Source organism: Puma concolor, chromosome B1 (genome assembly GCF_028749965.1).
Source record: "Puma concolor isolate L17-30 chromosome B1, mPumCon1.1.hap2, whole genome shotgun sequence".
NCBI classification, from domain to species: domain Eukaryota; kingdom Metazoa; phylum Chordata; class Mammalia; order Carnivora; family Felidae; genus Puma; species Puma concolor.
The window spans coordinates 31,877,157-31,891,866 of NC_141670.1; the positions used below are offsets into that span (position 1 = coordinate 31,877,157).

The following is a 14,710-nucleotide window of genomic DNA, read 5'->3' on the forward strand; positions in this document are numbered from 1 at the left end:
TTCCAGCTTTATTGTGGTATAATTTTCAAGTACAAATTGTGTATATTTAAGGAGTGAAATGTGATGTTTTGATGTATCTATAAATTGTGAAATGATCTCCACAATCAAACTAATTAACACAGTCATCACCTCACGTGATTACCATGTGTGTGCTTGAGCAGGCACGTGAGAACACTTAAGATCTATTTTCTTAGCAAATGTCAGGTACACAGTATAGTGTCATAATGTTGCACATGAGATGTATAGTCATCACGCTGCACATGAGATCTCCAGAACTTACGCATCCTATATAAGTGCAAGTTTGTGCCCTTTGACCAACGTGTTCCCATTTCTCTCGCCGCCCAGCCCCTGGTAACAGCCATTCTACTCTCTGCTTTCATGAGTTCTACTTTCATAGACTCCATATGTAAGTGAGATAATGAAGTATTTGTCTTTCTATATCTGGCTGATTTCATTTAGCATAATGTCCTCCAGGCTCACAAATGGCAGGATTTGCTTCTACAAAAGTAAACTCTATACTATAAGTTAACAAAAGCAAAGTAGTGGAAACCAGGTGGGGGAATAAAGACCATTGAGTTCTGCTAACTAGCCGTCACATTGCATTCCCTGGTGAAATCCCATACAAGGGATGGCAAGCCTCTGTTGACACTTGTTGAGCTTGGAAACCCTGCTATCCCAAATAGTAGCTAATGTGGGAAACAAAGGCAGAAGGAAACGGCAGATAAAATTAAATTTCCTTATAACCTGCAGCCCATTGACAAATACTTGAGGCAGGCAGAGCAAGATGTTTCTCCAGCAACTCCCTACTATCTTAATGCTAATGCTTTGCTAGGGGGAGAAACAACCATAGCCTGACCATAACTAGGCCTCCACTATCCTGGAGTCTTCTTTAGCATATGAAAGTCTCATTGGAAACTTCCCCTGGACTTTATCTCCCCCGACTCCATAGTATATAACCAGTCTCTCCTCAGGGTCCCCAGGCAGCTCTTCCTTGCCCACGGGTCCTGTCCCTGTGCTTTAATAAAATCACCTTTTGCACCAAAGACGTCTTCAAGAATTCACTTTTTGCACCAAAGATGTCTTCAAGAATTCTTTCCTGGTCGTTGGCTCTGGCCCCCACAAACCCCACTGTCACCCACAAATGTCATCAGTAGCTAGTAGACATTTTAAAGGTCCTAAATAGACAGGAGCCCAAGACAACAGTAAATGTCCACGACTAGGCGTGCTGCCATCTTGGGGAAAACATCTACCAATCCAGAATTGCCAATTACTGATTCAAATTACAGGGCCTGAAACTAAGGTAGTAATCCTTTGGACTCCCAAGTCTTGTTACTGGCCTGGGTTTATGACCTACCAGTGGCAATGTGGTATGAGGACCAGGCATTAGAGGTCCCACAGGCCATATTCAGGCCCTTGAGTGGGCTTTTATAGATCACCTAATGGGCAGAGCCATGGAATCCCCACTTCCCCACAGGGACTGCTAGATTTTGTCAGTGGCTAAACTGCCTGGGAGATATTCCTCCTTCACCAGGGCCCATTCAAAAGGTCTTTGATGCTTCAAAACGCACAACGGCATGGCTATGAAATGCTTTCCATCGGTAACCAGAATATTTTTGGCTCAGCTTAGGAATCCATCCAAGTTGTAGTGAAGCTTTGGGCACATTGGGCTGGGCACATAAACCTGCTCTGTTACCAGGAAGTCTGTGGTGTGCCAGGAGTGGACAGGTTGGCCTGAACTGGGTTTCTGCTTATGAAGTAGACAAACACCGTCATCAGCCCAAGGATTGGAACTGATGATGTACATTGAGGAATAAGAAGAAGTGGAGAAGAGGTCATGTATGCCTCCTACCCACCCACCCCTACTCCTGACACTTCCAGTCTATGTCAGAAACAAAGGAGAGGGCAACAGAAATTAAAATTTAAGGAGTAGAACAAAACATAAGAGAACAGACAACCCAGACAGAATAAGTGTAAGAAAATCATGCATAGATACATCATAGTCAAACTGCTGTAACCAAAAATAAATTGCTCTAAACCAAGAAAATCTTGAGAGCAGCCAGGGAAACTAAGATATTACATACAAAAGGATAACCATAGGAATTCTGCTGATTTCTCATGAGAAAATATACAGACCAGAAGACATGGCAATAACAGCTTTAAACCACTGGATAAAGATTTTTTTGTTGTGTCAGGTTTAGTAAAAATTTGCCTCTAAAATCATCCCAACCCAGGGGCGCCTAGGTGGCTCAGTCGGTTGAGCGTCCGACTTTGGCTCAGGTCATGATCTCACAGTTCGTGGATTCGAGCCCCGCATCGGGTTCTGTGCTGACAGCTCGGAGCCTGGAGCCTGCTTCAGATTCTGTGTCTCCCTCTCTCTCTGCTCCTCCCCTGCTCACTCTGTCTCTCTCTCAAAAATAAATAAAGATTTAAAAAGTTTTTTTTTTTTTTTAAAGTAGGCTCCATACCCAACGTGGGGCTTGAACTCATGACCCTGAGATTAAGTCATGCGCTCTACCAACTGAGTCAGTCAGGCACCCCTAAGGAAAGTTTTTTGTTTGTTTGTTTTTTGTTTGTTTGTTTTATTTGAGAGAGAGAGAGTGGGGCAGAGGAGCAGAGGGAGAGAGAGAATCTTAAGCAGACTCCATGCTCGGCACAGAGCCCGATGTGGGGCTCCATACCACGACCCTGGGATCATGACTTGAGCTGAAATCAAGAGTTAGATGCCCAACTGACTGAGCCACACAGGTGACTCTCTAAGGAAAGGTTTTAATGATGAATTCAAATCATTCTAATTTTCTATTTTTTATTGAGCTGATTCTGGTCATTTTAAGATTTGTGCATTTCACCTAAGTGATCAAATTTAGTGTCATAATAAATGTATTGTTCATAATATTCCCTTCGTATCATTTTCAAGATTGTAGGAGCCCTAGTATTCCCCACTTTCATTCCTGATATTTTGCATCTACTCTTTTCCCCTTGATCACTCTAACTAGAGACTTGTCAGTGTTACTGATCATTTTAACAACACAACTTTTGGTTTTATTGATTTCTCTATTTGCTAATTTTCTATCTCATTGATTTCTGCTTTTACCTTAATTATTTTCTGTCTCCTTACTTTGCGCTTAATTTCTTTTTCTAGCTTCTTAAGGTGGAATATAAGCATTGAAAGCTATAAGTGTCCCTTTATAAACTGTGCATTCCACACATTTTTATATGTTTTCATTAGTAGTCATTTCAAAATATTTCCTAATTTCTCTTGTGATTTCTTCTTTGACTTGTGAATTATTTAACAACGTGTTGTCCGATTTCCAATATTTGGGGTTTTTCAATCATCTTTCCATTACTGATTTCTAAGTTAATCTCTAATTTAATTCTCATGATCTAACATATGGTCTATTGTGAATGTACAATGTGCCCATGAAAATGTGGGCTCCACTATTGAACGTTGTAAGTTTTTTTAACCTTCAAAATAAAACTTCCAGTTATTTTTACCAACAAACATGGGTTTATTCAAGAATAGCTGAGAATTACGATCCAGAACAAGCAAGCTACGGCTAAACCAAAAGCAAGTCCCAGAGAACAAAGGAAAGAAATGCTCTTTTATAGAGGTAGAGGGGAGTTGGGAGGGACTGTTATAAACTAAAAGTCCTTTGGAGTAAACTGGGAGTTCAAAGTATAGCCATTTTTCATTGGCTGAGCTGTGACTCTCTCTAATTGGCTGGGCTGTTGCCAGGGTAGGAAAAAATCTTTCTTCTGCTGCTAAAATAGTACTATTGACTTACAACATCTGTCTCCTCCTCTTGGATTTACTGGGCATAAGTAAATAAGTGCTGGGCATGAAAGCTCCCCCTGTTAGCCTCCTGGTGCCATTCTAAATGAGTTTTCTTTTTATTAATTTTCACAGTTTTAATTAAGTCAAGTTGGCTGAAAAGGTTGACAATTTTTCTATTTCCTTACTCATTTTCTGTCTACATGTTTTATGAATTACTGAGAGAGGAGTATTACAATTTCCAATTATAATTGTAGATTTGTCTGTTTCTCTCATTTAGTTCTTCCAATTTTTGCTTCTTTTTTTATCTCTTTTGCATATGGATATCCAATTGTTCCAGCACCATTTGTTAAAAAGACTATAATTTCTCTACTAAATTGCCTTTAAACCGTTGTCAAAAATCAGTTGACCATATATATAGGTGCCTGATTCTGGATTCTATTGTATCCTATTGATCTTTTTGTCTATCTTGGCACCAAAACCCACTGTCCTTTTTCCTGTAACAATATATGTGGGGCACCTGGGTGGCTCAGTGGGTTAAGCGTCCTACTTCAGGTCAGGTCCTGATCTCACGGTTCATGGGTTCGAGCCCCATGTCAGGTATCTGTGCTGACAGCTCAGAGTCTGGAGTTTGCTTCAGATTCTGTGTCTCCTTCTCTCTCTGCCTCTCCCTCACTCACACTCTGTCTCTGTCTCACTCAAAAATAAATAAACACTAAAAATTTTAAAAAACAACAGCAATACAATGTCTTGAAATCGAGTAGTGTGAAGTTTCCAACTTTGTTCTTCTTTTTCAAAGTTGTTTTAGCTATTCGTGGTCCTTTGCATTTCCATGTGAATTTTAAAACAAGCTTTTCAATCTCTAGCAAAAAAGCCGTCTGAAATTCTGTTTGGATTGCCTTTAATCTATACATCAATTTGGCGATAATTGAAATCATAATAGTTAACCTTCTGATCAATTAATATGGTAAAGCTCTTCATTTGCTAGGTCATATTTAATTTTTATAGCAATGTTTTGTAGTTTTGAGATGTCTTATGTAGAGTTTGTCAAATATATTCCTAAGTATTTCAGTTTTTAATGCTATTGTAATTCATATTGTCTTTTAATTTGTTTGTTGCTAGCATATAGAAACACAATTAATTTTTATATATTGATCTGTGTCCTGCAACCTTGCTGAACTCACTTATCAGCTGTAGTAGCTTTCTTAAAGATTTCATGGGATTTTTTTACAGAAAAGATCATGTCATTTTAGATTAAAGATTGTTTCACTTCCTTCTTTCCAATCTGGATATCATTTATTTCTTTTTCTTGCCTTATGGCACAGGCTAGAACCTACAGTATCCTACTGAATAGTGGTGGAGAGAATAAACCTTCTTGTCTTGTTCCTGATATTAAGGGGAAAGCGTTCAATCTTTTACCGTTAAGCTTGATATTAGTTGTTGGTTTTTCATAGATACCGACAGTAAGTAGAATGTCTAAAAATGGCTCCCCAAAGATAGATAGTCCTCCTAATCCTTTGAAAAATTGAATATACAAACTGACAATGGTCAGACCATGTATAAAAGTAGAACTCTGACCCACAACTCCTGCAGCAACTAGCCCCAAACAGTCAGCCCTTGGCCAAAAACTGCCAGCTTCCCTAATTATTTCCCACTTCCAACTTAAGAACAATAAGAGAGGGGCACCTGGGTGGCTCAGTGGGTTAAGCATCTGACTCTTGGTCTCCGCTCAGGTCATGACTTCACAGTTTGTGAGTTCAAACTCCACATGGGGCACGGTGCTGGGATTCTCACTCTCTGCCCCTCGCCCACTCTCTTTCTCTCAAAATAAATAAATAAACTTAAAAAAAAAAAAAAGAACAATAACAGAAAGCCAAATGTGCTCCCCTAACATGTCCTGCTTCTATTTAGCCCACTTCCGGTTTTCCTACAGTTTGTCCAACCAGGACATACCCTAAGCCTTCTCTTTTTCCACTACAAAGCCTTCCACCTCCCCAGCCTGACTTTGAGTGTTTGCTAAATGCAAATGATAGTGTCTGCCTCCCTTGCAAGTGCTAAAGAAGTAGTTTTTGTTTGTTCTCATTTGGATAGTCTTCATTTACTCCCATGCCCTGGAACCTGTGAATAGGATAAGATATCCCTCCCACAGTTATGTTATGCTATGTTATGTTATGTTATGTTATGTTATGTTATGTTATGTGTTATGTGTTGTTATGTGTTGTTATGTTTGTTATGTGTTGTTACATGTTGCTATGTTTGTTATGTGTTGTTACGTGTTGTGTGTTGTTATGTTATATGGCACAGTTGACCTTAAGAGGGAGATTATCTGTGGGCTTATCTAATAATCACAGGAGCCCTTAAAATTAGAGACGTCTATGGGTCAAAGTCCTTAACAGACACTTCATCATAGAAGATATACAGATGACAAGCATGTAAAAAAATGTTGCACATCATGTCATCAGGGAAATGAAAATTAAAATGACGAGATTCCATTACACATCCATTAGAATGGCCTAAATCCTATTATTAGGAACACTAATAATAACAAATGCTCAGAAGGATATGGAGCAACAGAAACTCACATTTATTGTTGAGGGCAATGCAAAATGGTGCAGTCTCCTTGGAAGACAGTTTAGCAGTTTCTTACAAAACTAAACATACTCAACATATGATCCAGTAATTGCACTCTTTGGTATTTACCCAAAGGAGTTGACAACTTATGTCCACACAAAAACCTGCCCACAGATGTTTATAACAGCTTTATCCATAATTGCTCAAACTTAGAAACTACCAAGATATCCTTCCGTAGGTGAAGGTGTAAATAAACCGTAGTACATCCAGACAATGGAATATTATTCAGTGCTAAAAAGAAACAAGCTCTCCAAACCTTGAAAAAGACATGGAGTAAGTTTTGAATGCATATTACTAAGTGAAAGAAGCCAATTTGGAAAGGCTACTTATTGTATGATTCCAACAATGTGACATTCTTAGATACATAACTATGGAAACCATTTTAAAAAAGACAACAGTATTTGCCTGGGGTTAGGGTGAAGGGGAGGGATAAATCAGCAGAGAACAGAGGACTTTTTTGGGGCAGTGAAAATATTCTGTATGATATTATAATGATGGATACATATCATTTGTTCACACCCACGGAATATACAACACTAAGAGTGAGTATAAGGTAAACAATGGACTAATGATGTGCCAATACAGATTCATCAATTGTAACAAATGTAGGGAATGTAGATAATGGTAGGGGCTGTTGATAGGAGATGCTCTGGTAGGAGATGTTGAAAACGGGAGACGCTGTGCATGTGTGGGGCAGGGGATATATAGGAAATCTCTGTATCCTCCCTTCAATTTTGCTGTGAACCTAAAGCTGCTCTAAAAACAAAAAAAAAATCTTTTTAAAAAGTCAGATACCTTTCTGTGGTTGATAGAAAGGGAAGTCAGACAGATCCAAAGTATGAGTGAGAACTTGACATGTGATTGCTGCTTTGAAGATGGAAGGGGCCATTGAGAAGAAATGTGGGCCCTGGGAAGTTGATGGCAGACCCAGAATACCAGAAACATAAATCTCATACCTATAACCTAAAACTTAAAACTGGGTTCTGCCAACAACCTGAATGAGCTTGAAAGTGAGTAGATTCTTCCTCAGGGCCTCCAGATGAGACCCCTGCCCAGCCAATACTGTGAATGTGAGATTCTGAGCAGAGAATCTATGCCAGCCCGCTCTGACTTCTTCTTCTTTTTTTTTTTAATGTTTATTTTTGAGAGAGAGAGAGAGAGTGAGAGGGCAAGAGAGGGGCAGAGAGAGAGGACAGAAGGTCTGAAGTGGGCTCTGTGCGGACAGCAGTGTGCCCAATGTGGGGCTCGAACTCACGAACGCGAGATCAGGACCTGAAGCAAAGGTGGATGCTTAACTGACAGACCCACCCAGGCGCCCCTCTGACTTCTGATCTACAGAGTGTTGGGTAATAAATGGGGGCATTTTAAGTTTCTGAGTTTGTGCTAATTTGCTACACATCAACAGAAAACTAGCTCCATACACTATCACTTTGAGGAAGTTTGTAACACTAAGGAATGTTGGATTTTGTCATTTGTATCTATTGAGATAAGCGTATGGTATTCTTTTTTAGTCTATTTATGGGGGGAGTTGCTTTAAATGATTTGCAAGTTTTAAACCAACCTTGCATTCCCGGAATAAATCTCATTTGGTTGTGGCACACTGGACTTTTTATAAATCTTACACATTTTTGGATTGGATTTTCAAGCTAAATTTTAAGAATTTCCTCACCTATGTGTATGAGGAATACTGGTCATTAGTTTTGCCTTTTGTAATTTTTTTGTCTGGTTTTGAAACAACAGCAATGCTGACCTTATACCAGGAATTGACAACTATTCCCTCCTTTTGAGTTTTCTGGAAGAAGTTGGTTGGATTTGGCATTATTTCTTCCTTAAGTTAGAATTCACCAGTTAATCCTTCTGGGACTGGAGTTTTCTTTATGAAAACATGTAAGAAAGGTTTTAACTACAAATTCAATTCCTTTAATATATGTAAGGCTACATAGGTTATCTCTGTCTTCTTGTGGAATTTTGGGGTTTTATAGAAGTTGTCAATTTACTGTTACAAATTTTTCATAATACTCTTTATTGTCCTTTTAGTATCTGTGAAATCACCTCTTTTTCTTCTCTCTCATCGATTGTGTCTTCCCTCTTCCTGACCAATCTAGCAAGAGATTTATCAATTTGATTGCTGTTCTCAAAAAAACAGCTTTTAGTCATATTTATTTTCTCTAATGTTTTTCCACTTCCTTTTCCACTTATTTCCGCTCTGATTTTACTAACTTCTTTTCTTTTCTGCTCACTGCTCACTCACAAATTTTGATATGTCGTATTTTGAATGCCATTCAGTTCAAAATAATTTTCTAGTTTCCTTTTTGACTTTTGCTTGGACCCATGGCCTATTTAGAAGTGTGTTATTTCATTTACAAATATTTATGTATCTTTTGAGATATTTTCTGGTTTGGGTTTATAATTGAATTCCTTTATGGTTATTTAGAATCTTTTCAGGGGTACTTGGCTGGCTTCATCAGTAGAGCACTTGACTCTTGATCTCAGGGTCATGAATTTGCACCCTGTGTTGGCCATAGAGATTATTTAAAAAATAAAATAAATAAAAATGATGGTAGAATCTTTTCAGCTTTATTGAGATTAGTTATATGTCCCATAATGTATAAATGTTTCATATGTACCTAAAAATAATGTGAATTCAGCACTCACTGAGTGTTCTCTAAATGTCAATTAAGTCAGGTAAGTCTATATTGTTCAAGTCTTCTCTAGCCTTACTGAATTTAAATCTACTTTTTAAATGAATTTTTTGAAAAAGTTTTCAATCTTTGACTGGAGTTGTGAATCTGTTTATTTCTCTCTGTGGTTCTATCAATTTTGCTCCGTGTATTTTGTGGCTCTGTTAGTAGGTTCATAAAAACATAGGAATGTTGTCTTCTTGATTACTTGACCCCTTTATCATTTTGAAATTACTGTCTTTATTTCAGGCAGTATTCTTTGCTGTGAAATCTGCTTTGTCTCCAGCCTTCTTTGATTCGTGTTAGCATAGTATTATTTTTCCAATCCTTTCACTTATGGTCTATTACATCTTTTTAATTTAATGTATGTTACTTGTAGATAGCAGGTAGTTTGATCTTAAGCTAACAATCTCAGCCTTTTAATTAGCTGTTTAAACCATTGACATTTAGTGTGATTCTTAGTATTGCTGTATGATGTTTATTTGACCATATGTTTTCTGTTCTTTTTTCCCTTTTTCTGTCCTCTTTTGGATTGAGTATTTTTTAACGATTCATTTTATTTCTCTTGTTGCTTATTAAATATAACTATTTGTTGCATTGTTTTAGTGGTTATTTTTACCACAGCCTAACTTCAAGTGATGTTGTATCATTTCACATACAGTATAAATATCTTACATTAGTGCACTGCCATTCCCCCCTCCCTTGGCTTTGTGCTATTGTCATACATTTTACGACTACACGTGTTATAAGCCCAAAATACATTATTATTTTTGGTTTAAACATTAAATTATTGTTAAAGCAATTTAAACAATTAAAACATGTAACATATGTCTTTATGTAGTTGCCACAACCAGTGTTCTTCATTCCTTGGTATAGATCCAAGTTTTCATCTTGTATCATTTTACTTCTGCTTGAAGGACTTCCTTTAACATTTCTCACTGTGCCAGTTGACTGGATGAGTTCTTTCAGCTTTTGTATGTCTGAATATCTAAAAGTGTCTTTATTTCACATTCTTTTTTGAAAGATATTTATGCTGAGTGACGAATTCTAGGCTGAGTTTTGTTTTTGTTTTTTTTTTTTTTTCCAGCACTTTAAAGATGTTGCTCTTCTAAATTCTAGCTTTTGGTTTCCAATGGGAAAGCTGTTGGCATCCTTATCTTTGTTCTTTTATATATAATGTGTCCTTTATCTATGGCTACTTTTAAGATTTTTATCTTTATCTCTGGTATTAAGCAATTTTATTATTATGTGCCTTGGTGTAGTTTCTTCATATTTCTTCTACTTGGAGTTCATTAAATGTCCTTGATCTAGCTATGAGTATATAGCTTTCATCACATTTGGAAAGACTTTGACCATTATTTCTTCAGCTATTTTGTTGGTTTCCTCCTCCCTTTGGTAACTCCAATCTCATGTATTTTAGGCCACATAAAATTGTGCCCCAACTCACTGTGGCTCTGTCTTTTTTATTTTTTTGGACTTTTTGTTTTTGGTTTCTTCTTGCTATGTCTTGTAGTTCTTAATCTTTTCTTCTGCAATTGCTAATCTTTTACTGATCTCTTTCAGTATATTGTTTATTTCAGTTTATTTCTAGTTTTCCAACTGTAGAATTTTAATTTGGGTCTTTTTTGTATAGGTCTACTTATCATGCCTAATCTTTCTTCTAGCTTCTTAAACATATGGAATACAGTCCTAATAATTGTTTTAATGATCTCTTCTACTAATTCTATCTTCTGAGTCATTTCTGGGTCACTTTCAATTTATTTTCTTTTCATTATGAGTCGCATACTTCTGTTTCTGTGCATGTCTGGTAAGTTTTGCCAGACATTGTGAATTTTGCCTGCCGGATAATTTTTTTTTAATCTTATAAATATTCTTGAGCTTTGTTCTGGGATATGGGCAAGTTACTTGGTAATAGCTTTATCCTTTTGACTTTGGCTTTTAAGCGTTGTTAGGCAACACTGGAATAGAATTTAATCTGAGTCTAATTTTATTCCAGTACTGAGGCAAAATCTCAAAGTACTCTACTTAAGGTCCCATGAATTAAGAGACTTTCTATTCCGGCTTGTGGGAACAGGCACGATTCCTGGGCCTGGTATGAATACCAAGGACTGTTCCGACTAATTCTTTTAAGTGATTCTTTTCTCAGCATTAGATAGTTTCTTCACACAGATGAGCTAATCAATACTTAGCTGGATCTTTTAGGGGAACCTTCTGCAGATCTCTGGAATTCTCACTGTGTGAAAGCTCTCTTATCTCCAATACTCTGGCTTATGAATTCTATGAATTCTCCTGTGTTCCCACCTCCATATATGTAACTCAGGAGCTCACCAAGCTTTACTTGGGTTCCCTCTCCCTGCCCTACAATCAAATTTTCCTCAGGCAATTAAGTGACAACATCTATGGGCATCACTTCATTTGTTTCCTGATTCTCAGGGAACACTAGCCTTTGATGCCTGAGTGTCAATATCCTATGAAGTGTTATTTCTTTTTTTTTTTTTTTTTTTTGCTTCTGGTTGTTTCTGACCAAAAAAAAAAAAAAAAAAAAAAATGTAACTCCAATCCCTATTATTCCATCTTGGTTGAAAACAAAAGTCTTCTGGGTTCAATTTTCTTTTAAGCAGATTTAAAAACTAGGACAAACGTCTTAGATTTACTCACTCATTTAATATTTTTAGCACTCTTCATTTTTTTTGTGCATATAGCTGAGTTTCCATCTAATATCATTTTCTTTCAGCCTGAGGAAACGATTTCTTTAGTGCTAGTCTATTGGCAATGAATTATCTTAGCTTGTTTATATGAAAATGTCTTGATTTTTATCTATTCTTTTTTAGAATATTTTGACTCAATATAGAATTCAAGGGTTTGTTTGTTTGTTTGTTTGTCTATTTTATTGTAGCCCACTAAAGCCATTCCTTTATCTTCTGGTTTGCAGTTTTATTGACAAAAATACTGTGATAGATCTCATTTTTGTTCTCCATTTGTATCTAATGCATTTTTTCCCTCTGGTTTCTTTAAGATTTTCTTTTTCTTCCTGGTTTTCATCATTTAGATTATGATGTGCTTTAATGTGGCATTTATTCTGCTTGGTGTTTGTTGAGCTTCTTTGAAGTTTGGAAGTTTTTTGACTGTTTTTTCAAACCATTTTTCTGATTCTACTGTCTTTTCAGAACTCCGGCTGCCCGTGTTAGGCCGCTGGATATTGTCCTAACAGTGACTGAGACTCTGTTCCTTTTTTCAGCCTTTTTTTTCCTCTCCATGCTTCAACTTTGAAAGGTTCTACTACTATGTCTGCAAGTTTTTTATTTTTTTCTTCTGCAGTCTCCAATCTATATTTAGGCCCATGTGGTAAATTTTTCATGTTGGATATTTAATTTTCTGCTCTAGATGTCCCATTTGGTTCCTTTAATGGCTTCTTTTTATCTCATTAACTTCAGTTTTTCCTTTAAATTATTTTTTCTAATAATGTGGTTTTATTTATTTACTTTTTAAGTAATCTCTGCTCCCAATGTGGGACTTGAACTCCTGACCCCTGAGATCAAGAATCACATGCTCTACCAACTGAGCCAGCCAAGTACTCCTTAAAAATCTTAAGTATGATTATTATGGAGTTTTAAAAGTCCTTTTCTATTAATTCCACAATTTCTGTAATATCTAGATCTATTTATATTTCTCTCCTGGTTAGGGGTCCCATTTTCCTGTTTCATTGAATGTCTACTATTTTTTTTTTTTAGTGGATGCTGAAGATGGCTTTGCGATATGTCAAGTTGGCTAAGCTGAACTATAGTCTCCAGAATTATTTTTCGAATATGTTTCCAATTAGGTTAAGGTACAAGGCATATTCTCTCCTGGAAGATGGAGAATAAAAGGGAAGCAGCAATGATTATGTAAGACATACACACAACTTCTCCAAGTTATTCAATCAAACACACATCTAGGTGCTGTTCTGAAGGAATTTTGCAGATGCGATTCAAGTCCATATTCAGTTGTCTTTAAGTTAATAACATGGAGATAAATGGGCCTGACTTTATCATTTCGAAGCCTTTAAAAGAGGGCCCAGATTGGGACGCTTGGGTGGGTCAGTCGGTTAAGCGTCTGACTTCGGCTCAGGTCATGACCTCAAAGTTCGTGAGTTCGAACCCAGCATAAGGCTTTGTGCTGACAGCTCAGAGCCTGGAGCCCATTTCGGATTCTATGTCTCCCTCCCTCTCTGCCCCTTCCCCTCTCAAGCTCTGTCTCTCTCTCCTTCAAAAATAAATAAACATTAAAAAAAAGGGGGGTGGCGCCTGGGTGGCTCAGTAGGTTAAGTGTCCGACTTCCGCCGGGGTCACGATCTCTCAGTTCGTGGGTTCGAGCCCCATGTCAAGCTCTGTGCTGACATCTCAGAGCCTGGAGCCTGCTTCGGATTCTGTGTCTCCTGTTTCTGTTCCTCCCCTGCTCGCGCTCTGTAAAAAATTAAAAAAAAAAAAAAAAGAGGGCTCAGAACTCCCTGAACTCAGAGAGTCCAAACAACAACTGGGTCTGAAAGTGCTCTGTTGTTTTCTTCCTCCTCTTTTTTCAGCCTGCCATGATCTCTCCTTCTTGACTGCACTACAGACTTCAAGTTTGTTGAACCAACTCCCATAATTGTGTAAGCCCTCTTCTAATAAATCCACATACACACACATTTCTTGTTTTTCTTTTTCCTTTTCTTTTTATTACAGTCTTGAGGGTTTTTTGTTTTGTTTTGTTTTGTTTTTTGGTTTGTTTGTTTTTTTCACATTGATCATGCCATGAATTCGTAGGGAATGGGTTCCAGCAACTCAGGCTCCTTTCCTTTGGTTCTCACAAAATGTGCTTCTCTGGGTGGAGCAGCCTGGCCCCTCAGTTGAACCCAAGTATCTTTCTCTTTGGCAGCCTTCTTTTTCTGAGAATTTTCCTTCACATACTTCAGGAAGCAATCTCGGCTCTATGAGTGCTTAATATGCTCAATACGTACGTTAATTCTCTTGGCAAGAATCTTGCCCTTAATTTGTTTGCTTTCAACAATGTCAACAGCATGCTGGGTAACACTGTAGATCCTTCTAGTTTTGCCGTGGTAACATTTGTGGAACATTCCTTTTTGAACAGCGCCCATTTGGTCAATGTCTACAATATCATCTTTTTGTAGATTTGCATGTATGTGGCAGAAGGAACAATTCCATGTTTTCTGAAAGGTCCAGACAGCAAGTACCTTTCCTCTTTCCCTTTATGTTGGTCATTTTGGCAAATTATTGGAAGATGGCAGTTCCAGCTGAAAGGCACACATATATATTTCTTATACACTGAGCCTTGAACAACACAGGTGTTAGAGGCGTCACCTCCCTGTGGGTCAAAAGTCTGTATAAAACTTTTGACTCCCCCTTGGGGCGCCTGGGTGGCGCAGTCGGTTAAGCGTCCGACTTCAGCCAGGTCACGATCTCGCGGTCCATGAGTTCGAGCCCCGCGTCGGGCTCTGGGCTGATGGCTCAGAGCCTGGAGCCTGTTTCTGATTCTGTGTCTCCCTCTCTCTCTGCCCCTCCCCCATTCATGCTCTGTCTCTCTCTGTCCCAAAAATAATTAAACGTTGAAAAAAAAAAAAAAACTTTTGACTCCCCCAAAACTTAACTACTAA

General features: G+C 37.8%; 1 pseudogene; it reads right to left on the reverse strand.

Moving 5' to 3' along the window:
• Positions 1–13,830: 13,830 nt before the first annotated feature.
• On the reverse strand, positions 13,831–14,456 carry LOC112869848 (large ribosomal subunit protein eL21 pseudogene; annotated as a pseudogene).
• Positions 14,457–14,710: the final 254 nt, after the last annotated feature.